Source organism: Eubalaena glacialis, chromosome 5 (genome assembly GCF_028564815.1).
Source record: "Eubalaena glacialis isolate mEubGla1 chromosome 5, mEubGla1.1.hap2.+ XY, whole genome shotgun sequence".
Lineage (NCBI taxonomy): Eukaryota > Metazoa > Chordata > Mammalia > Artiodactyla > Balaenidae > Eubalaena > Eubalaena glacialis.
The window spans coordinates 33,871,862-33,899,131 of record NC_083720.1 but is presented as its reverse complement, the minus strand read 5'-3'; the positions used below and the strand labels follow the sequence as shown (position 1 = coordinate 33,899,131).

The 27,270-nt window shown below is 33.5% G+C and overlaps 1 protein-coding gene across 2 annotated transcripts in view; it reads right to left on the bottom strand.

Moving 5' to 3' along the window:
* TBCK (TBC1 domain containing kinase) overlaps positions 1-27,270 on the bottom strand; it is a 236,208-nt gene that overhangs the window by 42,011 nt on the left and 166,927 nt on the right. The window lies entirely within an intron of this gene.

Sequence of the window (27,270 nt, the reverse complement as noted above, 5' to 3'; positions counted from 1 at the left end):
AGATTAGTAAGTTATATTTTGGACAAATTATACTACTTTGCTTTTTAAAAAAAATAACTGTAATATAAAAATACAGAATCTAGCTTTCCTTTTATTACACAGTTTTATATGCAATTTTACTATTCATTATACAATATCCACTTAGGGGCATAAAAGTAGAACTTCCTCTATACAATTTACGTCTTATTTAGTATCACTGACATTGGTATTTTCCTGTGTGACTAGGGTTTCAAATTCATGGAACTTTGTTTATTGACAATGGACAAGAATTTAGAATAACTATAGAACAGCTCTGAAAATGTCTATTATCATTTCTGCCCAAGAACCTGTACATACAATTATATTAAACTTAGATATCCAAACATCAGAAACCAATTGGTATGAGAATGACTTTTTAAAAAAATTAATATTCTATTTTTAACCTAGAGTCAGAATTTATTTAGCAACGTTACTGATAAAAATTATCTTTCAGTAGAGTGGGCTTTCTGAAAGGGCTATCTGGATGTGTTAGTGATAATGCTAACCAAGCAAGCAAAAATCCAAACCTGGTAACAAGACAGGTATTTTACTGTGTTCATTAAACTACTGGAAGAATGACTTTGTTACGGTACCTGGAGTCTGAAATGGTAGACTTTTTTTTGGTATATGGTGTTAGAGAATGTTCTAATTTCATTTTTTTACATGTAGCTGTCCAGTTTTCCCAGCACCACTTATTGAAGAGACTTTTTTGTCCATAGTGTATTCTTGCCTCCTTTGTAGTAGATTTATTGACTATAGGTGTGCGGGTATATTTCTGGGCTCTCTATTCTGTTCCATTGATCTATGTGTCTGTTTTTGTGCAAGTACCAGTTTTGATTACTGTAGCTTTGCAGTATAATCTCAAGTTAGGGAGCATGATTCCTCCAGTTCTGTTTTTCTTTATCAAGATTGCTTTGGCTATTTGGGGTCTTTTGTGTTTTCATACAAATTTAAAAATTATTTATTCTAGCTCTGTGAAAAATGTCATTGGTATTTTGATAGGGATTGCATTGAATCTGTGTATTGCCTTGGGTAATATGATCGTTTAAACAACAGTAATTCTTCCAATCCAAGAACATGGTATATCTTTTCATCTGTTTGTGTCATCTTCAATTTCTTTCATCAGTGTCTTATAGTTTTCCAAGTACAGGTCTTTTACCTCCTTAGGTAGGTTTATTCCTAGGTATTTTATTCTTTTTGATTTGATGGTAAATGGGATTGTTTCCTTAACTTCTCTTTCTGATAGTTCACTGTTAGTATATAGAAATGCAATAATTTTTATATATTAATTTTGTACCCTGCAACTTTACCTAATTCATCATCAGCTCTAGTAGTTTTCTGGTGGTGTCTTTAGGATTTTCTATGTATAGCATCATGTCATCTGCAAACAGTGACAGCTTTACTTCTTCCTTTCTAACTTTGATTCCTTTCATTTCTTTTTGTCTGATTCTGTGACTAGGACTTCCAATACTATGTTGAATAAAAGTGGTGAGAGTGGGCATCCTTGTCTCGTTCCTGGTCTTAGAGGAAATGCTTTTAGCTTTTTACCATTGAGTATGATGTTAGTTGTGGGTTTGTCATATATGGCCTCTATTATGCTGAGGTATTTTCCCTCTATGCCTGCTTTCTGGAGAGTTTTTATCATAAATGGAAACTTTTTTATGCTTCAAAAGCTTTTTCTGCATCTACTGAGATAATTATATGGTTTTTATTCTTTAATTTGTTAATTTGGTATATCACACTGACTGATTTGCGGGTACTTAAAAATCCTTGCATCCCTGGCATGTTAACTATGAGAATACAGAGCCAGTATCTAGAACACTCTTCCCATATTTTCTGTCATGGGTCCTGGCACTAACTTCAATCTAGTTACCCAGGACAGAAATCTGAAAATCATCGTAGATTCTTCATTCTTCCTTATTCCTCTTTCCCATCTAACATATCCCCAAATTCCACCATAATAACTCTTGAATCTGTTGCCTGATTCACTGTTCTATCTCAGGGCTTCCATCATCCCTTACATGGACTGTAGAAGCTGTCTGCCCCTCTTGCTGCCTCCTTTTTTCTCTGCTTTGCTCTTCATTTAAAGTCATCCCTTCTAATCCATATGCCAAATGCCATGAGTTAAAATAAAAATCTCATCATGTAAATTTTATAATTAAATACACCTCCATGGCTTCTAGACATTGATGGAGTGAAATCCAAGTTCCTTGGTATAGAATATAAAGCCTTTTATAAATTGGTCTCTGTCTATAATAGGCAGGAAACCATAGGCTTTGGAGTCAGACTACCAGGACTCAAATCTTGGCCGCCCACTCATCAGTGTGTGACTTTGGACATGATATTTAACCGCTCTGCCCAATTTCTTCATCTATAAAGTGGGATAACAGCATTTATCTGAATCCTCCTAGGCTGCTGTAAGAATTAAATGTTAATCTATATAAAATATTTAGAATAGTGTCTGACACACTGTCAGAGTTCAATAAATGTTTGTTATCTTTCACCTTTTTTTCTCATCCCTCACCACCTTGTACCTTGTACTTTGGCATTAGCAGACTATTTGCCTTTTTATACCACTGTGTCACCTTTGCCCACATTGTTCCCTCTGCTTAGAATGCCACACTTTGTCCATCCCTGCTCACCTTACAAGTATCAGCTCAAATACTACCTTCTCTGTGAAGAAAGTCTTTTGACTCCTGGCAGTCTTACTTAGTTTTTCTTCTGTGTCCGCATAGGTATCAGGTACACATCTTTATTATAATAGGATTATTTACTTCCCACTAGACTGAGAACTCCTCAAGGATAAGGAAAATGACTTTTATGCCTATGTCTTCCCCAGGTCTCAGCAAATTATCTGGCACATAAAAGATATTAGAATATATTTGTTGAATATAAATGAATAAAATGGTTTTTCTAAGTCTTCTATTACTTTTCCTGAGTAACTTTGTGCTATGTATATGTTTCCCAAACAACATGTATATACCTCCATCATAGTAATTATTATACTTGTAATACATTATCTGTTTCTCCTTTTGACTTATAACATCCTTGAATGCAGGTTCTGTGTCTTTTCATATTTGTATCTCCAAAAGATAGCACAAGGTCTGGAACAAAAAAAACTTAATAGATATTTAATGAATGAATGAGTGAATAAAAATATGATTAAATAACATTATAGAGTCTATTGTTATGTCTGGATTACTAGACAGACTCTTCAGGGATGGCAAATCATCAGATTCTCTCTAGCCTCTGGGCACTGTAATGGTTAATCAAGAACACTGAAATCTGTATCTGCCTCAATAATTTCTCACAGCCATCTCTCCTTTCCTCAACTGAAAAATTGAAGATGACAGTTGCTACCATATAAGCTTACAAAATGTACTCTAATTAATTGAAAGAAGTTAGGTGTATCTAAAGAAGGCAAAAAAATAAACACACACAAAAAACTATCCCTAGGAAAGTAGGCAAAATAATTTAGTGATAATAAAAATATGAATGAAAGAAAAAATAGATTAAAAAAAAGAGTTGAAACTTCGGGGAATATCAATAAAACTAGAAAACCTGTATGTGAACTGTGTGCATGATAAGAAATGAGAAAAATATAAACAAACATATTTATATATTTTTTTCTCTACATATTTTCTTTATCTCTCTCTCCCTCCCTCCCTCCCTCCCCCCCCCTCTTTCTTCCTTCCTTCCTAATTATCTATAAATGAGAAAGAATATAAGTATATAAAAATATTTGAAAAAATAAAAAAATTGATTCCAAATATTCCCAAAAGAATATAAAATCTGAATAGACCTAAATATCCATAGGCTTAAGTAGAGCTGAAGAGAACTGATGAATGATATGTGTGTGTGTGTGTGTGTGTGTGTATTCAAAAGTCACAGAAAAACTGAATAGACTTTGTAAATACAGGTAAAATTTTAAAGTTTTTAAATGATTACTTTAAAGGAAGGGGCCAAACACATTTTTTTCCTGAAGCAATTCTATCTCATAACTGTTCCAAGACAAAGAAAACATTGAAAGGTTATTTTATGAAGTGACCATAACCTAATACTTAAATCTAACAAAGATAGCATTAAACACCCCCCCAATATTCCTTAAGAATATAGATTCTTAAAAAAATCTCAAAACTAGAAAACTGAATGCAGTAGCAATTTAAAAGAATGGCATACTATGACAAAGTAGGGCATATTCCAGGAATGAAGGACGGTTCAATATTAGGGCAATTTTAAAAATAATTCATCACCTTTAATTAGTCAAAGGATATGAAGTATGTAATCATCACTGTAGGTGACACAAAGCCATATGTGATAAAACTTCACATTTATTCCCAATTTTAGAAAAAGAAAGACTCATGGTAAACACATATCAGAAGGAAAGTTAATTAGAACGATGAAAGATTTCATTAAGGCAGATGTTCTTTTTCTCAAATATTTGACATGATAATTAATGATGAACCACAGAGGCAGACTTATTAAAATAAAAATGGAGAAATATAATGTAGCTATCAGCATTATTATTTTTATTGTTATGAAAGTTGCTGTGGAGATAATAAGAAAAATAAATACTGAGTGTAAATATTGGAAAAAAAATATATTTCTTAGACAATAGTCTTCTTAGAAAATCTAGAATAATCAGAGGAAAATCCAATAAAACTGGTAAGAATTTGGTACGGTTTTAGTTACAACATACATACAACAAAATCATTAGCTTTTCTCTACAGCAGCAGCAGTCAGTAAGAAAACACAAGGAGCAAAAGCTTTCAATCACAATATCAAAATATTCCTCCAAAGCAAAATACTTAGAAATAAGAGAATCACAGTTAAAGAAAATGAAAGAGTTTTGTGATGGGCATTTGAAAAACCTGAGAGACATCAAATGTTATCTGGAAAGAAAGATTCAATATTACAAGATCTTTATTTTTCCTCAGAACAATGTATTAATATATTACAATTTAATCAAAACTCTAAAAGGATCTTTCTTTTTGATTTTGAAACATAAATTCTAAAGTTCATTTGACTAAATAGGTGAGAATGTCAAGAAAATGTTGAAAAATAATAAAATACATTGTTATATGTTAAAACTGTATAAAATAACACCACATGATATTGCACCAGAATAGACTAGAAGACCAACAGGACATAATGGGATGCACAGAAACAGACTCCAATACATATAAGTATTTGGTAAAAGAATAGGATTCCATATCAAATCACTGGGGGAAAGGGTATATTATTTAGGATATAGTGTTGGCGCCATTTATTACCTAGAATAAAATAAAATCATGTTTCTATCTTATACTACAAAGCAAAATGATATATAAGTGGAACAAAAAATTATGTGTAAAAACTGGAATCACAAAAGAATAAGTATTGATGACTAAAATTATTTTTAAGCATACGGAAAAAGCTGAACTCTTAAAGAAGAGAAATATATGTGAAAAAAATTTAAGATGCCCTTATTATATAAAGAACTCTTTTAATCAATAACACAAACCAATAAGAAAAAAAATCTGCTTAGTTAAAATGAAGGGAGGGGAGATGTATACATATACTTGACAAAATAAATACAAATAGGTAAAGAAAATTTTTTTACCCCAATCATAGAAATATTAAAAAAACGTATATACAATCATAGAAATAGAAAAAGTATGTAAGTGTTCTGGGATATCTTTTGTTTGTCCCTCCAGATTCACTCTCCATTGGCTCCTGCCTCGTTCTCTGCTGGGTGGAAGACTCTATTTGCAACTACAAAAGGGACCCTCAGTCCTCTGGCTTTTAAGGTGGTACAGACAATAGGGAGAGTAAGGTCAGGATATATATTCCCCTGGTTCCCTACTTGAAAAGTCACCTTGGCCTGGCTATGTTTGTTGGCCAAAGGTCACTGTTCCTCTCAAGATGGCTTTCTCTACCTGCTTCTCCTTTTTCATGTTCTGATAACCTCTTCCTCCCTGATCCCTTTTGGCCTTTAGGTTGTAACAGGGCTGTCGCTAATGTTCATAACTTACTGCATTATCTCTTACATTTTCACCAACATTCCACAATTATCTTTGTAACTATTATACCTTTGTAATTATTATAACCATTCTTGAATTATCCTAATTTGAGTGTACAATCTTTTGCTGTTGGTTAAACTCTGACAGTAAGTGTGTAGGGAAGAACTCTAAAATACGCATTTTAAGGCACATGAAAAGATGCTCAACATTGTTAATTATTTGAGAAATGCAAATCAAAACTACGATAAGGCACCACCTCACGCTGGTCAGAATGGCCATCATTAAAAAGTCTACAAATAACAAATGCTGGAGAGGGTGTGGAGAAAAGGGAACCCTTCTACACTGTTGGTGGGAATGTAAGTTGGTACAGCCACTGTGGAAAACGGTATGGAGGTTCCTCAAAAAACTAAAAACAGAGCTACCATATGATCCAGCAATCCCACTCCTGGGCATATATCTGGATAAAACTATAATTCAAAAAGATACATGCACCCCTATGTTCATAGCAGCACTATTCACAATAGCCAAGACATGGAAACAACCTAAATGTCCATCAACAGATGAATGGATAAAGAAGATGTGGTATACATATACAATGGAATACTTCTCAGCCATAAAAAAGAACAAAATAATGCCATTTGCAGCAACATACAAGCAACTAGAGATTATCATACTAAGTGAAGTAAGTCAGAAGGAGAAAGACAAAGACCATATGATATCACTTATATGTGGAATCTAAAATATGACACAAATGAACCTATCGATGAAACAGAAACAGAATCACAGACATAGAGAACAGACTGGTGGTTGCCAAGGGGGAGAGGTTTGGGAGACAGATGGATTGGGAGGTTGGAGTTAGTAGATGTAAGCTTTTATATATAGAATGGATAAACAACAAGGTCCTACTGTATAGCACAGAGAACTATATTCAATATCTTACGATAAACCATAATGGAAAAGAATATTAAAAAAAAAAGAATGTATATATACGTATAACTGAATCAGTTTGCTGTACATAGTAATTAACACAACATTGTAAATCAACTATACTTCAATAAAAATCAATAAGTAAAATAAAATACACATGTTTTAGATGTGTGAATCAACATAAACTTTCTGGAGAAAAAATTGGTAATATGCATTAAAAACTTTCAAATATGCATGCAATAGAAATTTCTTTTTATAAATTTGTTCCATGGACATAATCACAGATTGTACAAAGTAGTATGGAAAAATATTTATCAACACATATTGTTTTTCTTAAATTATGAAAAACTGGAAATAATGTCAACACATGATAAAAGGTGATAGGATAAATAAGTAACAATGAATTCATATAAAGAAATACCATTCATGCATTAAAATCATATTTTAGAAAAATACTACTTAGTAGAGGAAATATTCAGGATATATTATCAAGGGGAAGAAGACCCTATAAAACAATAAATTCACCACGATACCAGTTTGGTGATGTATATCATAGTGACTATGTGAGTGTGTGTGTAAACACATGCATGTGTGTATAAATATATTTTCATATATATAAGAATGATGCATAGAAATGGTAAGAGTGGTAATCTGTGAGTCAGTGGAATTAACATGGTTTTTTTCTTAATGATTTTCTGTTTTTAAATTTTAATAATTAAGCATGACCTGTTTTTGAAAATTTAAACATTTATAAAAATATGAGATTGTTTTCAACCAGCACTATTATATACTTCTCTTAAATACTTCATAACTATGAATCTAATCTGTCTGAAGACAATTCTTTTCAAATATTTATAGAAATATAAAAAGGCTTCACAAATAAGAACTCATGGCCACATTCACCATTGTAGGTAATCAGATCTGGCACTAGAAAACATATAGAGATGTTAAAGAAAAACAATAAAATCACTATTATTCTTAAATTCTGATAAGTTTTAAAATGATAAAAAAAAAGGATCAGCAAGGAGGGCAGGCTTTCATTCATTCAAGTTCAGAAAGGAGACACACAAAAGTTAATATAGACAATTGAATAAAAAATGTTTGAAGTTCACTGGAATGTTTCATTGGTAAGGACTACTCTTTTTTGCATGAAGAAATATTTGAATAAACTGATGTTTATCCACCTCTTCATCAAATGTATGAAGAATTTAGAGAAAAGAGCCTGTTGGCTATGTGGAAGAATATTTAACATACTTTTCCAAACTTCTACCAACACAAATGTAAATTACATTATCATCACTAAATAATTATAAAGTTTTCCTTGTTTAACGTAAGATAGTAGAAATTACTTAGTAGATTACTGCCTAAATGGCTGATATTTTTCTTAGCAAGAATTGTATTTCCTTTAAGAGTAATATATTTAGATCCTGCACTCAGAAACAGCTCTGTATGTCATCATACTCATAATGTATATTAGAAGGTTAAAAACAAAACAACAAACACCCTTCATTATGGAAGGAAGCAACTGTCATATATTATGCTATTTTGTGTGTGTATGTTTGTGAGTGTGAGTGTGTGTGTGTGTTTAGGGGGAGGGTGAGAAGGAGGGATAAAATCTTAATATAAATAATTATCCTCTCTAAGGCCACTTGGAAATTAAGGATTCCAAAAGATATTTATAGTACCTGGGTATAAATGAGGCCAGGAGTGCTGCTTTCAGAAGATACATGATAGATTTGATAGTTTCTTAAAGCTTTTGAGGGATTTTCTCAGGGACAGGATGACCTCAAAATGTCTATAGTACTGGTTCTTTGAGTCTTTTTAAAATCTCTTCACTTTGGAAGCAAAGTAACATTTATTAAATATCTACTTTATAATTCTAGAACCTAAAATAAGGCAGCACAGGAAGTGACACACATTGCATACATTTCCTATAGAGATCTACCTTAATTTCGGGCAAAAACACTTAGAAAGACTATTAAATTTCACCGAATAATTGGAATTGGAACACCACCTGTAACACTAAAGATAATCTTCTAAAAGAAAGGTGGAAATATAAATCAGAAAGCATGAAAAGCAAAAGTAGGCACGTTTACAAGGCAGGAAACATCACAGGGCTAATCATGTATTAAATAATGTATGTTTCAACACGATGAAAATAAACTTTCTTTAGGACAACTTATAAAAGCAAAACTCTACTCAAGGATCTTTTCAAGTGACATATCATGTTTCTAGGAGAGAGACTGGATCAATATAAACATGCTGATGACAACAAAGAGCCAGGTATATCAATAGCTTAAATTTCTTAGATTTCTTTTGTATCTCTCATAGCAAGAGATGAGAGGGTCTGGCCCAGAGAAGGTGCTGAAATGTTTGATAAATAAATGCATGTATGTGTAACAGGATGCTGAATGATGTTGTTCCTAGGTTGAAACAAAGAGGTTCTAATTGCTACCAAATAATAGAAACTGCCAACAAAAGCCACCAATGTCTCCCCCAGGGCTGAGAAGGGACAGAAATTACTCTACTACTTCCAACTATCATCCCAGCATCCCCTTTGTTCAAGATAAAATGCCCTTCCGTTCTCATCCTACAGGGTAGAGAAGTGGGTGTTTCTGGACACTCAAATCACTCCCCCCTCCCTCACGAGGCAAGTGAGGGGGAGTGCCCAAGACAATCATTTGTAGAGATTCGGACATATCTGAAAGAAGGGGTGGTTGACATTCTATTTTGTAGTAGAATGCCTGTTTGCACAGAAGACTTAATAATCTGTCCTATACCTATCTGAGCAGGCAAGAAGTAAGGAGACGTGGCAGTGCTGAGAGAGAGGTTGGTAAGATGCTTACCTTCTCTGACCTTACATTTCTAAGCTGTATTGTGAGAAGGATGACACTTACCTCATGAATTTACTGTGAGGATCAATTGATATAATAAGTGTAAAAATGTTTGGTAGACTGTAGATCTTTATATAAAATAAGTTGTTATTAAAAATCACATCCCAAATGAAGCAGCTTGAATTTCATGGTAAAGTCTTATTACAGTCTAAATTTTTAATAAATCACCAATTAACAAATATTTAATCTACTAGCTTTGTGCTGGCCATCTTGAGAGAGATAAAATATCATTTCCACCTCAAAGAGTCCTTAATCTGGTTGGAAAAAAAAGACTAACATAAAAGCAATAATATATATACGTGTATGTGTGTATGTGGGCCTTTACTTTTCAAAGTATTAAAGTAATAAATGATATCAAATCAAAAAAAAAAGCAATAACAAACTATACAATAATAACAGAAAACATTTATATGGTGCTTACTATGTGCTGGTCACTATGATAAGCACTTGACATATATGAGCTTATTTCAGTGTTGCAACAATTCTATGAGGTAGGTTTTATTATTTTGATCATTTTATAGATGAGGAAATTGGGGCAGAGAAAGGTTAAATAACTTAACAAAGGTTACATAATCAGTAAGTAACAGAGCCAGGATTCAAATTTAGTCTGGCTCTGGAGTCTGAGCTCTTAACCACATCATTACACTGCTTCTCTTATAAGATTCCATGTATGGAATCACAGCTACATACTATAAGAATACAGAATAAACACAATATGGGGAGTAGTTACCAAAATATAGGTGGAGGAAGTAGTACTTCAGTCAGGAAATATCAGTAAGGTTTAGAAAAGTAGAAAGGAGGGGGACTTCCCTGGTGGCGCAGTGGTTAAGAATCCACCTGCCAGTGCAAGGGACACGGGTTCTATCCCTGGTCCAGAAGATCTCACATGCCGCGGAGCAACTAAGCCCATGTGCCACAACTACTGAGCCTGTGCTCTAGAGCCCGTGAGCCACAACTACTGAGCCCGCATGCCACAACTACTGACCCCGCATGCTGCAACTACTGAAGCCCGCGTTCCTAGAGCCTGTGCTCCGCCACAACAGAAGCCACTGCAATGAGAAGCCCGCACACCGCAATGAAGAGTAGCCCCTGCTCGCTGCAACTAGAGAAAGCCCGTGCGCAGCTGAAAACCCAAGACAGCCATAAATAAATAAATAAATTAATTAAAAAAAGAAAAGAGGAAGAAGAGTGTTGCACAAGTAGGTAACTGTAAGAGTTCTGAAGTGTGAATGAGCGTGGAAACAGTCCATAAATAATTACTGAGCACCTACTAGGTACCATGCAATGTGCTTGGGATACATTAATGAACAAAACAAAGATACTTGTTCGTATAGAACTTACAGTCAATGGCTATGAAAAAGACAATGAAGAGACTAGTCTTACTGAGCTGAGCATCATCCTGGGAATTAGAGGGAAACAGTATTGAATAAGTAGGTAGGGGACAGATCATGAGGGCTCTGAAAGACAGAGAAGCTCAAGGATATAAGATTTTTGGAGGAATGTGTCACATGTTAAGAGCAGTATCTTAGGAAGGTTAATTTGGCCATATTTTGAAGGATGAATTAGAGATGGGAAAAATGATAGGCAGAAAGACTTGTTAGAAAGTGAATTTTATGAAGATTTAGATTAAGTGATGACACTGGAAATCGAGAGCTTTGCTCTATTCATTACCTTCTTTTTTCCTTCAGTCATTCCCCTGGCCTACAAATACAGTTTTGTATTGGCCTACAGATTTTTCCGAGGCCTACAAATACATCCAATTCTCTCCCATTCATAGTGAAAGATAAACATAAAGAATGAATACTAAATAATAAAATTACTCTCCAAGGGGCAAGTACTTCCCTAGCTACTATCCCTCTACTTTCTCATCTCCACTTTCTTTTCATTCACTCCAGAACTTACTGCAACTTGGTTTCTGTCATGATACAGAAGGAGTGGTTCATTTGCCAGGAGAAAGTGTACAGTTTGGGAACACTTCTTTAAAAAGGTAACATTTGAGTTGAGATTAAAAGGATGAAGAGGAGTTTGCCAAGTAAAGAAGTGGGGCTTTACATGCATATTCTGTGTGAAGCAACTCTATCAAACACACGGGGAAGGTGTTTTGATTCTACTTCTAGGGCTTCGGTTCTACCTCTAGGAGGTATGCTGAATAAAGCCTTTCTCATTTAAAATCCTTTCCACATTTGTTTCAATTCATCCTGGCATGAACAAGGCAGAAATTTCAGTCAGGTTGCTATTTTCATTTTGAAAGAATTTTTAAAAGTTTAGTTTACAAGTATGTAACCAGAGTGTCTCAGGTTTACAACCCCTGTTCCATACTGATACTGGTCTCTTCCAATAAATATACCATGAGCTCCTTGAAAGCAGGGACTAGGACTTGTTTGTTTTTATACTTCTACTACCTAGCAGAGTGCCTGGAACTCAGTAGTTATTCAGTAAAATTGGGTGTATTGATAAAGGGGAAGAATATATGAGAGGCATTGTAAGAAAATATATGGAAGATAAAGGACAGGGATGAGTAAACGATGGCTTTTATGTTTTGGACATGGGTGATTAAGGGAGAAAAGAAGATAGTAACAGTGACAGACAGTAGATAAGGCGAAGACAAGTTCTGATGTAGATGTATAAAATTGAGGGTGCCTAGGGTCTACCAAGTTGAAGTGTTGAAATGCAGTTGGAGACATAAACTGGTGTTTGGGAGAAGTCATGGCTAGAGAATCATATTTTTGGAATTATCCACATAAAAACTGCAGTTTAAGTCATGAGAAATAATACACAGTTTTTGAAGAAAAAAGGAAAAAATGTTAATTTTGTTAGGCACAGATATACACTGCTGAGAAAATCTTAAACTATGTAAACTATTAACAAGGCTTAGAATACATAAAGTAGAGATTTTTTAGAGCAATATCCATCAATTCTTGTTTTCCCCCATGTCTACAATAGGCTCTGCTTTCTTAGTGCTAGATATTTCTAGCTCATGTATGAGGAGGGACAGGCTTTTGCAAATGGCACAGGCAGACATTAACTACCACTCTCAAAGGAATTTTAACAAAGAAAAACTATCGTCAAAAACTTTATCAATCTGCAAAGCTACTTTTATCCCTATATTTAAAACAATAAATTGTTTAAATGGCATTATAGTATTTTCATTTCTCCTTGTTTTTAGGGAAAATAGGAAAGGTTACTATTTCTAAGATATAGAAATATAGCATCTGAAATGGAGTCTGAAATAAAACTATCATGCTCTGGAAGCTGTGTAATACAGCTGTCATACTAGAGAGAATATTTTTCTCCCTCAAATAAAAGAGATACTGTACATGAATATGAAACACAAAGAAGAATGGAGATAGAATTTTTTCAGTGATTAGGGATTTTATGCTAAAATTTTCATAGACGTGCTCCTGAAAAATTGTGTGTAAGCTAAATTTCTGTAAAGAAAGTAATTTTCTCTTTGATATACAATATTGATACTTTGAGATATTTCACCTCTCTGGGCCTCAGTTTTCTCATGTATAAAATGAAGGGGCAGGATCAGACATCTTATGTTTGTTTTAGCTTTAGAATTCTATGACATATTTTTCTGATTGATTTTCAACTGTTAATAGGTCACAAAACTCTTGCTTACCTCTTAGGACAAAAGTTAGAAACCTACACATAATATTTAATGACACCAAAGGAGTTTCTACTTAAAGAGATTCAGGAATGATTCTAATTGTGAGGCTTAGTAAAGTATTATTCATAAAGCATGACATGCTTATATAAACTTGGATCAATAAGAACTTATGCCTTTCAAAGACAAGTAGCTGGGAAACATTTCATAGTTTAAAGTGGTTTGAAGTGAGGGTGGAAGAAATGGAGGAGGTAAGTGAAGAATTCTCATAGGGATTTAAGGATCAAAAACAGGGTCAACATGGCAATGAGTTGGGGGGAGTGGTGGTTCTGGTATTACTCTATACAATTTTCTAAAAGATTCTGGAAATAATTTTCCATATAAAACCAGAACCTGACAGATTTCCTGGGTTGAGGTAAACAAGATGGAAATGTTAAACATGAGAGTGGCTCCACTCAGCTGAGCTCCCAAAAGGTAGAACTTGTGAAACCTTCCTTCTGGAATGCGACAGAGCTGCTATTCCACATAGAACTTTACGGTCAGCTTTCAATGGCAGCAGAAATGCAGGAAGTAGAGCCAGCTGGTGACTAAGAGGTATTTTAGTCAAACTGATATTCTCATCTCAAACTCTACCTTTCCAAGGTACAGCCTTTACTTGAACTGGGTTACTGACTTCATCACCCTTCTCTCTCACTCTTACTCTTTTCCTTATACATAGAAGGAAATTTTTGTTCATGTGTTCCTTGTCACTTGGGAAATTCCCCCATCACTCCCCTCACTATATAACCAAAGTCAAGTAAACAACCAAAATACTCTCTGGCTGGAAGCTTCAGTAAATCCTCACGGGAGAAAGTCTAGAGATCTACCTCTCTCGTCCTTATTGCTGTACCAAGGACAAGGCTGGTGAGATCTCTAACGTGCTTGTGGTATTAACTGTTATTACCATGACTAATATCTGGTGGAATGATCAGCTAATATCATGTATCAGCCAACCAACTGTTATTTGATATACAATCGAGATACCTTAAGTGAAGGGAAATTCAAAATTCTAGTTGTGAAGAAAGAAGACTTTAAAATTGAAGGATACTTACTTGTCTCTAATCTCTAATCATTTATTTCAACACACAACAAACCATTCCAGACAATTCTTATAAGAATATAGATACAGAAGTTTCAATGTTCATAATGTACTCAGCTGTATTTCAAACTTCTCTCACATAAATCAAGAGATTCTGATTTTAATGAGATCAGAAGGGTTATGTATATGTAACAACCAGGCTAAAGCCAGAGATCATCAAGATGTACTTTAGGTTTATAACACACAATATTACAGAATATGAACTGCTTAATCTAATGGATAATTTCCATGATGTTCAATTGGTTAGTACCCATTTCTTAAAAAATATTTTCTTATTGAAAATGAAAGTATTTCAAGGGCAAACTAATTTTTGAATTCATTTCGGATCTGACTAGAGTTCTAGATTCCAAAACATAAATTGGGCATGAAAAAAATATATAATTTTTATAAGAAAATCTAATTATTTTATTTACAAAAAGTCTGTTTGGGGCTTCCCTGGTGGCGCAGTGGTTGAGAATCTGCCTGCCAATGCAGGGGACACGGGTTTGGGCCCTGGTCTGGGAAGATCCCACGTGCCACGGAGAAACTACGCCCGTGAGCCACAACTACTGAGTCTGTGCGTCTGGAGCCTGTGCTCCACAACAAGAGAGGCCGCGACAGTGAGAGGCCCGCGCACCGTGGTGAAGAGTGGCCCCCGCTTGCCGCAACTAGAGAAAGCCCTCGCACAGAAACGAAGACCCAAAACAGCCAAAAAAATAAATTAAAAAAAAAAAAAAAGTCTGTTAAATGTAACAGCAATTACAACTAACAAATTATCAGCTATAATGTAATGGAAAAATTTCTGCAAAATTTATTCTAGATATATTCTATTTTAAAGTTGTTAAAAAATGTCTTCATATCCTCCTTTTGGCTTAATACAACTTAATATGCAATAAAGAAGTAATCTAAGAAAAGGAAAAATATTTGATAAAAGAGTTACAGGCAATAGTTCTTGTGGTGAAGTAAACCTTTAAAATATTATAGTAACTATAAAATGTACAGATATATTTCAACAATTATATACTGTAATAAAATTTTAAAAATTTTCTTTGCCATTTCTGGCCACATTGACAGACATTTCAATGTATTCAAAAGTATTTTTTATAGAAAAAAATAAAATAGATATTCTGTTGTAAAACCAGATGATAAATTTATTGGTTAGAACACATGAAGCTACTTTAATTGAAATGATAATAATGCTATAAATGGTAAGAATACTATATATAATCAACAATTAACCAACAAATGACTAATAAATTAAAAAGTCAGAAGCTGGTACTAGCCTCTCAGATAAATGATGGTGATAATGATGACAACAGTGAAAACTTAGTGTTTACTATGTGCCGCAGTGTTCTGAATATATTAACTAATTTAATACTCACGATAATCCTATGAAGTATATAATATTATTATCTCTATTTTATGGACAAGGAAACAGGTCACGTAGCTGGTGTGGCAGAGCTGGCGTTCAAAAATTCTAGTCTGTGTTCTTTACCACTATATCAAACTGTTTGTAAAGCCAACAGTCTTTCTGTATATATAACCAGCTGGAAAATATAATGAAATAAAATATCCCAATAATAATGGCAACAGAAAGGTTAAAATAGTAATAATGCTAATAAGAAATACATGAGAAACCTTTAAAATGCCACAGAAGAACTAAAAGACATGGATAAATAGAAAAGCATACCCTGCTTTTGGAAAAAATAAACTCTCCATATTGTATACCAATTTTCTCTACTTATTTATAAATTTAATTTAATCACAATATAAATACCAAAATGGTTTTTTTTTTCAGGGGAGGAAGGAAAAAGACAAGCCAATTCTACAATTCACATAGAAACATAGTGCCAAATGTATGACATAATTATAATTTTAATAACCTCTTGGTACTGGAAAAGAAACTGAAACAGATGAATATAACCGAAAACAGGATTTGGAAATGGATGTAAGTACATGTGGGAATCTAGTTTTCCATAAGAGGGTATATGAATCAGTGGAAACCATTTAGTTTGTTCAAGAAAACATTTTATTAATCTTAAACTAATTCAAATATCTATTTGATAAGCATAAAAGTTTAAAATATATTAATTAAATCAAGCCTGTCAGGACTCTTATCTATTCTTTGCTAGTGTTTGTTTTACTTAACTTCTGTAGAATTTAATAATAATCTATAATTCAGATAGACGTATTTTGAAACAATTCCAGTTTAGTTGCTCATTTTGGCTTTCGCGGGAAATGAAGAAAGAAATAACCTTTAGCAATGATTCTCTAGGAGATGTGAGAATGCTGCAGATAAAAGCTGCCTTTTCTTTTGTCATTATGTACCTTTATTTGTTAAATTCTGTGTTAGCACCTGTACAAATTGGGTTAACAAACTGAATTTTTAGTAGTAGATTTATTTCTCATATAACAAGGCTTGTTTATTTATTTTGCATATTTTATAGGATATCCTGGGTGAATGGCTGACAAAAGCAGGACATTTATATCCTGGGATTGTGAAAATCATTAGACTCACTGAATCCTGTATATAACATCAGTGTCTGTTGTTGCTAGCCCTTCTGTAGAATTGTGCCAGAATCCATTTCTCTTTAAATGCCATGGAATGTCATTGATACCTGAAATGACATCCCTGGACTTTGAGGTTGCATAAGAAAGATCTCAGTGGAAGACCCCAGATATTCATTAGCAGGTTGGAATTGTGCTATCTGTGCCCATTACTCTTCATGATGAAAATATATTCTATAGACTTACCCGTGAAAAAACACTGCTACTGGAGCTGTCTCAAATCAATACTGAACTAAATCAGCCTGCAAAGGAATAAAAACTGTCACCAGCATAACCTTCCTATCGACTGCAATGCAGATATGCTAATGCTGTGTCAAAGCCTCTCCCTGATGTCTTTAGGGAAGTGTGCCGTGTCTCAGATCAGTCCAGCTGCTGGCTTGGGCCAATTCTAAGTAGGATTCTCTACCCTAAATCATGACAATTATTATTTTCACCAAAGATGACAAGAATTCTTATTTATTTTCTTTTTTGTTTTCCATCAAGAACTCCATCCCAATACCCTCCTACCCCAAACTTCTAAACATCTCTCTTTTCCTTCCCAAGATCCAGCCCCTACCTCCGCCCCCCAAAATTGTTCTCAATACAGTACACTCTAGAAATCTAGTGCTCATTCAGTCATTATTTGATTCTTGTCTGGCTCTGGGCATTTTTTCTGCCCTTGTTTCACTTGCTGTATTAAGAGGGCACTGCTCCATTCAGAACAGATGATGCACACTGAAGTATCTACATTCAGAAAAGTGGCATTTACTAATTTGATGATTTAGCATAAGAAGACCCAGGGATTTCTATAACTCAGAGGAAGACAGATCTTTAATATGCAACTGTGAATTTTGATTTCTCATACTTCACAAAAAAAGGATAGTAGTAAATGTTTAAAAATATAACGACAAGATATGTAATATGTAAATGTTTCAAGCTTCAGACTGCTGTAGTGAAACAATTTGATTTTTTAAATGAGAAAAAACATGAAGGGTCAATGAGAAAAAGCAATAAACGCACATCATTAATTTACATATTCTTGACCTGGAAATAAAGAATTACCCTTGACTTATTTTGTTACATTTATTTATTTATACTCTGTTTCATTTAGCAAAGGATTTGAGATTTTGGTTCAGCCTACCCTTCCAAACAATTTTAATACATGTTTTTATCCCTTCCTGATACATTATTTCCATCTGCCAAAACAGTTTTCTGGTGCATTGAATTAAAGTACACCCCCAACTTGGAAATGATAGACTGTAGGAAAGGAAGTTTATATGCTAACTCTGGACTTGAGGGGCTGTGTTTTAAACAACAGTTGAGAATGGAAAATGAACAGCATGGTTGTAATGGGGGCAAGGCTGGGGCACTGTTGATCATCTCTTTCATCTGAACTGAAGATACATTCCCAGCCACCTTGCCTCATGTACCCTCAGTTAGCAAGATACTTTGAAAAGATGCGGTCCATACTACTATGAAATAAGGACTGTAAAAACCTCTCTACAACTGTAAAGCCCTTAACAAATTAAATTATCAAGTGCTTGGCATTTAGTAGGTGCTCAAAACAAATGTTTGCTGAATGAATAAAACAGTCAAAATTCTCTTAAAATGATGAGGAAAAAAGGAAAAGTAAAATTAAATGTTTTTTTTTAAAAATCATTGTCTTCTCTTGATTTTTCCCTAATCCCTACCAATATTTCGCTTCTTTACATTTATTCTCTTGAAGCAAAACTGTTCATATTTTCAAGTTATCAGCAAGGAGAACAGTGTGTCACTTTCAATTTCTGATGCTTTCCATGTTATATGACAATTATGTTTATATCATACCTATTCATATATTAATACCCTGTAATTATTACCTGAATCACTACATAAATTCTGAGTTGATTCAATAGGGTTATTTTTACTGATTTCAAGAGAGAAAACATAAAGTATTAGTAGGAAACATAAGTTTTTTGAGTCCTAGATGAATTTCTCTACTTTATTTCTACATGAAAGGCCTTTGAAATTCCACTGCTGTATGTTAGTACCACTGATTAAAAACTGCTCTCACAAAGCGGAACAAGCAGGGGTGGGATAGCCAGGGAGAGAGAGATTTATAAGAGGGCTGGCCGTTGGCAGTAAAGACAAGAGTAGAGACTCAGAGACTGAGCAGGCTGAGATTGCTGAGTAGTGAAACAGGTGGCGATTTTGGTCCATGAAAGGGAAGTTAACTGGTCAAAAAGGTTAGACATAAATAACTATAAAACAAGTAATTAGTATAAAAAATACAAACAAAAAATAAACGCAGAAAATAAAATAACACTATAACCATAAATATGAAGGTCTTATCATTGTGGTTCCCACCCCTCCCCCATGAAGAAACATTTCTGTTTAGATTCAAAAATGAGTCATGAGAAAACTATATGCACATATCACATTAAGAATCACCCAAGGACTTGAGTAAAAACATAGATTCCAGGCGCCAACCCTTGGAGACTGATTTAGTAGATATGGGATGTCTGTGGAGCCTTTAATATGCATTTTCAACAAGTATTATAGAATACTTTGAAGACCATTTTTTAGATACATTGCCTCATAGGAAATAGAGTAAAACTCTGATTAACTGGAATTAACTTTTTGTTAATTCATTCAAAAATATTTATTGATTACTAGGTGTTATTTATTTATTGATAAGCCAGGCACAGTGATAGGTTTTGGGGATACAGTGGAGAACAAAAGATAAGTATAAAATATATAAGTATATAATTATCAATATAACGTATGCTATGAAGGAAAAGTAGGTAAAGCTAGCATGCCTGATGAATAAAGAGTTGTGGCTTAATGCTTTATTCAACTGAGAGTAAACTAGTAAAACCTTATTTGTGGTAATTACTTCAACTAAATATATATTGAGAGCACACTATTTCTCGGGCATTGAATTAGGCCCTGGGGGTCCTTAACGTACCCACAAACTATCAGAGAAGAATGTATGTTATTATTTTATTTATTAAGAGGCTGCGATGCATCAGGAATTATACTAAGCAACAAGAACACAAAAATCAGTAAGATGCAGTTCTTACTCTTCAGAAATTTAGTTTAATAAAGGAAATGTAGGCAGCTATAGAGATCTTATTATGGAATTATGTAAAGGGTATTCCTAAAACTGGGAGAAATCTAAAGCACAGAAGAATAAGAAGGAAAGATACACTGATAGAAGAAGTTGATAAGGTAGGCAATGGAAAGATTTGTGCAGGGCCTTGTAGACCATGTTTAGAATTTTAAATTTTATTGTAAGGATAATGGGAAGAATCTTGTCAAGATTTTTAGTTAAAAAAGATTATGCTGAGGGTGGGCCCAAATCCAATATGACTGGTGTCCTTATAAAAAGGGGAAATTTGGACATAGAGACAAACATGCACAGAGGGAAGATGATGTGAAGACATATAAAGGGAAGATGGCCATGTGACTGGAATGATGTATTTATAAGCCAAGGAACACTGGATTGTTGGCAAACACCAGAAATTAGAAGAGATAAAGGATTCTCTCCTTCAGCCAACAGAGAGAGCTTGGCCTTGCCAACACCTTGATTTTGGATTTTTAGCTTCTAGAAGTGTGAGACAATAAATTACTGTTGTTTTAAGTTAAAAAAAAAATTAAAAAGATTATGGTAGCTGAAGTCTGAAGAAAGAGGAAGAAGAATGGATGCAGGAAATTGCAGGAAAGCAGATAAGAGATGATGGTAAACTTGACTAAAATGATGGTATCAGAAATAGAAGTGAATAGATTTGTGAACAGGTTTTTCTGATTAACTGAATTCGGAAGGAGAGGCAGGAATCAAAGATGAATCTACATACTGACCTGAACAAGTCAGGGAAGGAAAATGGTGATTACTGATACAGGGAATGCTGGAGGAGGAGCAGCTTTAAGGGGAAAAGAAAATAAATTCAGTCTTAGACATGCTGAATTAGGTTACCTGTGAAACATCCAAGTGGAGTGTTGAGCAGGCATCGGATGTTGGTCGCCTAGAGCTAACAAGAGAAGCTTGAGCAGGAGCTAATACCTGGAAGCCATGGTCACTGTTTGATGGAAGTATACAAGACTGTCTAATATCCATCTTGTGAGGGAACAGAAGGAAGCCCACAAAGATCCCTGAGGAATGCTATATTTAATGACATGCAAGGGCAGGTGAAGACAGTGAAAGATACTGAGTGAAGGTAACAGAGAGGAAAGATGAAAACGAGAAGATTGGGGTGTACCAAAAATCCATGAAAGATTATGTTTGAAAAAAAAGAGAGATCAAGTGAGATCAGGGACTGAAAAGAGTAATTTGTGACTTTTGTCAGGGGAATGGAGAAAGTGGAATACAAAGTGAAGGGAGTGTAAGAAAAAGATAGGTGTCCTAAAGGGTACGTACATTCTGTGTGTGTGTGTGTGTGTGTGTGTGTGTGTGTATGTGTATGTATGTATACATAATAGAATAATACAGTCATGTAAAAACAAGCTATTGTAGATTGGTAATATTCTCTATCTTTAGATCTATATATAATTGAGACAACAATATGATATTGTTGAATTACTTATTCCTTTTCTAAGGATGTGGGGATATTTATCACCAAGAATTTAAGAATTTGTCTAGGAATTTTAATGCAGCTCTCAAGTGTAAATAGCTACCTGATAATAACTGAATAATCTGGCAACCTCATGATCATGCTAAATGGATTAAAATATAGTGACAGGCTATTATAAATGACTAGTAGAAGATAAATTATATATACAGGAAACAATCAGCTATACTATTAAACACAAAAGAATAACAAACAGTATAGATTTCAAAAATAGCAAGCCTTTATCTATTAAACTTCATTTTCCTTAATATGATGTTAATACATACAGCTTTTCCATATAATTTTAACCCAGCCAGTCCTAAGTGTCAGACTCTGACAGACTACTCAATGTGAAATGTTCACTTCCTTAACTTCAGAAACAAGTTCTCATTAGCTCTATCCAACCTGGAGGAGTTCTCTCTTTGACTAACAGAAGTAAAAACCTGACTTAGCTTAGAGACAGATCAAAGATATTCTCCCTCTGAGGATCAGTTCTGCTTAGGAATGACTGTTCATATCAAGATTCCTTTTTTAACATTAGATAGACTTCAGAAATCTTGCTGGAGTAGTTTTTGTCTTCTCAACCAACCACGGCATTTCTTGCCAAAGACTCAGATCTTCCCCTAGCTCCATTCTTCTCAGTATAAGGGCTCAGGATTAATTAAATCAACTTAAATTAGTAGAGTTTAAGGATATGCCTCCCTGGCTTTGCCACTTCTTTTGATGTTCTTTACCATATAATTTCACTCATATGTAGAATACAAACAAACCAAACCAAACCAAACCAAAACAAACATGCAGGTACAGAGAACAGAGTAGTAGTTACCAGAGGAAAGGGATAGGGGAGAGCAAAATGAGTAAAGGGGATCAACTGTATGGTGACAAATGGAAATTAAACTTTTGATGGTGAGCACACTGTAGTATATACAGAAGCTGAAATACAATGTTGTATACATGAAACTTACATAATGTTATAAACCAATGTTATTTTTTTTAAAAAAATGTCTTGGAAGGAATCACATGCACAAAAAATTTAAACCTGTGTTAAAATTTAAAAAAAAAAGTGTTTAAAAGCAAGCAACAAGCTGGAAAAGTATGTACCAAAGGTATCAAAATGTTAGTATTCTACCACTACACTACACATCAATAAAAATGCCTTCCAGTAGAAAAATGGACAAAGAATTATCTGAAGACAATTCACAGAAAAAGTATAACTGGTTAATAAACATAAGAAAAAATTTAAACTTGTTAGTAATAAAAGAAATGCATATGTAAATGAGATTTAAAAAACTTATCAAGTCAGCAAAAGAAGTTTAATTATAATGTCCAGTGTTGTGGAGGATAAAGGGAACTATGCATTTTCATTTACTGTTGTTGGAGGTTTAACTGGTTTAAAATTCTTTTTCTGGAAAACCACCAGCAACACATTAAATACCTTAAAAAAAAAAAGAGGTCACATAACTGCTTTTCCTTCTACCTTATTGTAAAAACATTTCAACTAATTTAAGAGCAGGTATATAGGTGATTGTATGAGTGTATATAAACGTGCACTAGGGAAAGAAAAGAAAATGACAAAAGTGCTCAATGACTATAGAGTAAGATATGTTGTATATTAATATATACATTTCAATGAATAAGAGAGAAAAACACAACACACTACTGATAAAGTTAACTTGCTTTAAGTAATCTTCTGAGTTTCCTCAACTCTAAAATAGGGATAAAAATACTTACTTCAGAGATTTGTTTAGGAACAAATAAAATACTGTACCTGAGTACCTGAAAACTATAAATCATTGTAGTGTTATTTTTAAATTGTTCAAACTATAAAAAACAGTGGTGTTATTATCAAGATGAAACTTTGTAGACTAGTATTTATAACAGACTTTCAGAAGCTACTCCAACTTAAAGAATACAAATGTATTTTTAAGTTTTCATGTACACTAAACTCATATTTAATCTATACTTAAAGCATACCTGTAAATTGAGGATAATTCAATGAATGTTTTGCTTACTTTACGACAATAGTAAATGTAAACAGTTAACATTACATAAACAAAACAAAATTTAATTTACTTAATAAAATCCCAGACTAGTATTTGTGTTTATAAACAAGAATAATAATTCCTGCTTAGTCACAGTGCACATGCAACTAACTTATACCAGTCATCAATAAATTAATATGGTGATTAAAATTTAACAAAGAAATAGGTTAAAAAAAATCCAGTGCTGGCCAGTCTTTCTCTAAAATATATTCAGTTGTCAAAAAACCCATTTTATTCTATTCATCAGTTACATACATTTATATATATATATATATATATATATATATATATATATATATATATATATATATTACCCAGCCCCCCAATTAGCTGTGGTTAGAATCGTCAAGCAGAGTCTTAGCTATTTAAGGAAAAGTAGATGTGAAAGACGATGGCACTAGATAAAATAATTCTTTTGGCAATTTGGGGATCAAAATAGTATTGAAACTAAGAGGTAAAGGTCAAAGTGAAATCTTAAACTGAAATTACTGAGGAAAAAATGCCTGAAAGATTCCTTCTGTGGCAAGCCAGCCTCCCTCTCCCTTACTCCCCTTACTGTTTGTAGTGACTTCTAAATGTAAAGTGATAGTAATAAAGCTAACATAGCTGAGGGGAAATAGTAGAATACCAGAACATCTCTTCTTTTGTACAAATTATTTAGATACAGAAGACTTTCAGAAAATTTTTGCATAGTTTCAAAGTTGAAACATTTAACCTTTAATTACTAAATGTGTGATAATGATTGTTATCATTTGTTTGACTGCTAATATTATTATGTACCAGATACTGAATTAGGTGCTTAACAACCCTGCAAAGTAGGAATTATTATAATTATGCTCACTTTTACAAACAGGAAACTAGAGAGGTTATGTGAATTATTCAAGATTATAAAACCAAAAAGGAACAGGGTTGAAATTTGAAACTAAGTTCATCTAATAGCAAAGCTCATGCTTTTTCTACTACAGTCATCTGCTTCTGGGAATAAATATGATAGGCACATGGATAAATTAAAGTTAAGTATAATTTTCTTCTCAGAGCTGTTTTCAAGCTTTGATTCTACAAGTCACAGAGTGCAGTTTATGTCTAAATTTACAAAAGCCATTTTTTAATCTGTTATAGAATCTAACATAGAATATATAGTATGTAAATCTGAATTGTGATTATCCTAAATTTAATGAATATGCTTTTGTAAGGCATACATACATAATTTTTTGTATCTACTTTCTATTATTCTAACATTTAAATCTGAACAAAGAAGACTTCAAATAAACAATACTAGGATGGAAAAGGGGGAAAAATTTGAGGTAAAATGTTAAAACAGGTAAAAATATTTTATATAAAGAATGGGTATAAAAACTTAGACAAAATAGATACTTTAAAAAGGATTGTAATAAAATCAGCGTAGATAATAGATAATTTTCAAATGTGAACTTATAAAAAGTGACTCAAGAAGAATGGATAATCAAATATCTCCCTGGTTAAAAGGCATCAGACTCAGGTGGTTTTATAGACAAGTTTAACTCAATCTATAAGAAACAGATAATTCCTCTTATACAAACTGATTAGACAGTCAAAAAAGGGAGAGAGAAATAAAATCTTAAGATCAAAGACTGACAAGGAGAGACAGGAAAAGAAAATTATAGATTTATCTCACCTATGAGCATAGATGCAGAAAGTCAATACTAGCAAATAATAGCAAATTGAATATAGTCAGTATTACTTTTTTGTAGAGACCTAGTAGACTTTATTTCAGAAATGCAAGGACCATGCAATATCAAAATTTTTAATAATGTAAACATTATCAGAATAAAGGAGGAAAAAAGATGATCCTAATCAATCCTTATTAATAGAATATGAATTTGATAAAATTCAACACTCACTCAAGGACTCTTAATAATATAGAAGAAGAAGGGAAATTCATTACTCAGAGTATTAATTTAAAAATAGTATCAAACTTAATGGTGAAATTAGAAGGATTTTCATTAAATTCAGGTACAAAGAAATCTACCCGCTCTCATCACTTTTATTTTACTTTACCAGAGGTCCTACGCAATGCAATAAGACACACATACACATAAAATCAGAGATATAATAATAAAAGTAGTAACTAGCAAGAGATAAATGTATTCATATCTATAGTTGATTGAATTAGCCATATAAACATCCAAGAGACTCTACAATCTACTAGATTTAAAAAGAGAATCAATTCCAAAACACTTGGTATTTACCCAAAGGAACTGAAAACTTATGTCCACACAAAAATGACACACAGATGTTAATAGCAGCATTATTTATAATAACTAAAACTTAGAAGCAACCAAGGTGTCCTTCAGTAGGTGAATGGTTAAATAAACTGTGGTACAACCAATGGACTATTATTCAGCACTAAAAAATGAGCTATCACGACATGGAGGAAACAACTATATGACATTCTGGAAAAGGCAAAACTATGGAGATAATAAAAAGATCAGTGTTTGTATCCTAGTGGTTGAGGGCAAAGGGGGATGAATAGGTAGAGCATAGTGGAATTTTAGGGCATTTATACTATAATGATGCATACATGTCATTTATATATTTGTTCAACCCCACAGAATGTACAATACCAAGAGTGAACCCTAATGTAAACCTTGGACTTTGGGTGATGATACTGTGTTAATGTAGGTTCATCAATTGTAACAAATGTTCCACTCTGTGGGGGATATAGATAATGGGGAGGCTATGCATGTGTGGGGCAGGGAGTATACGAGAAATCTCTGCACTTTCCACTCAATTTTGCTATAAACTTAAAACTGCTTTGAAAAATAAAGTCTATTTTAAAAAAATCAAATGAGTTTGCTAACTATAAAATGAATGTAAAATAAACTAAAATCAAGCAGGAATAATCAACCAGAAAACATAACAGCTTAGAAGATATTATTCATAAAACTAACAAAATAATGTATTTATTCTTATGCACATCTAGTAGAAATCTCTAAATCTACGTGTTCAAAACTGAGCACTTGATTTTTACCTTCCAACCTGCTCCTCCTATGGTCTTCCTTACATCAGCAAATGAGAACACCCAAAACACCATCCTTCTAGCCTCAGCCAAAAACTTTGGATTCATCCGCGATTACTCTCTCTTTCGTACCTCACATTCAATGAGTCAGCAAAATCTGTTGGTTCTGTTTTCAAAATATACTTACTACTGTAATAGGGAAGAACAAATCTGACTCCATATTGGATCTGTTTCTTTTACTTTAACCTTTGTATTCTATTGCTTTTGCTGCAAGTTAAGAATGTTGCCTACAGCCTGAAATAAACAGGATAGCCCATTTTCAAGGCTCTGATCTTTAAAGGTATAACACTTTTTCCATTCACATAGAGATAAAAAGTTGCAGAACAGAGAATAACATTTGTCTTGTTGGAGGTTTACAGGAACATCATGACCTGACCTATGTGGACAGCGGTAAGAACAAAGGATTCTGACATCAAGAAGTTTGCAACAACCAACCACATCACCTCCCTTTTTAATATAAAAGAAGCCT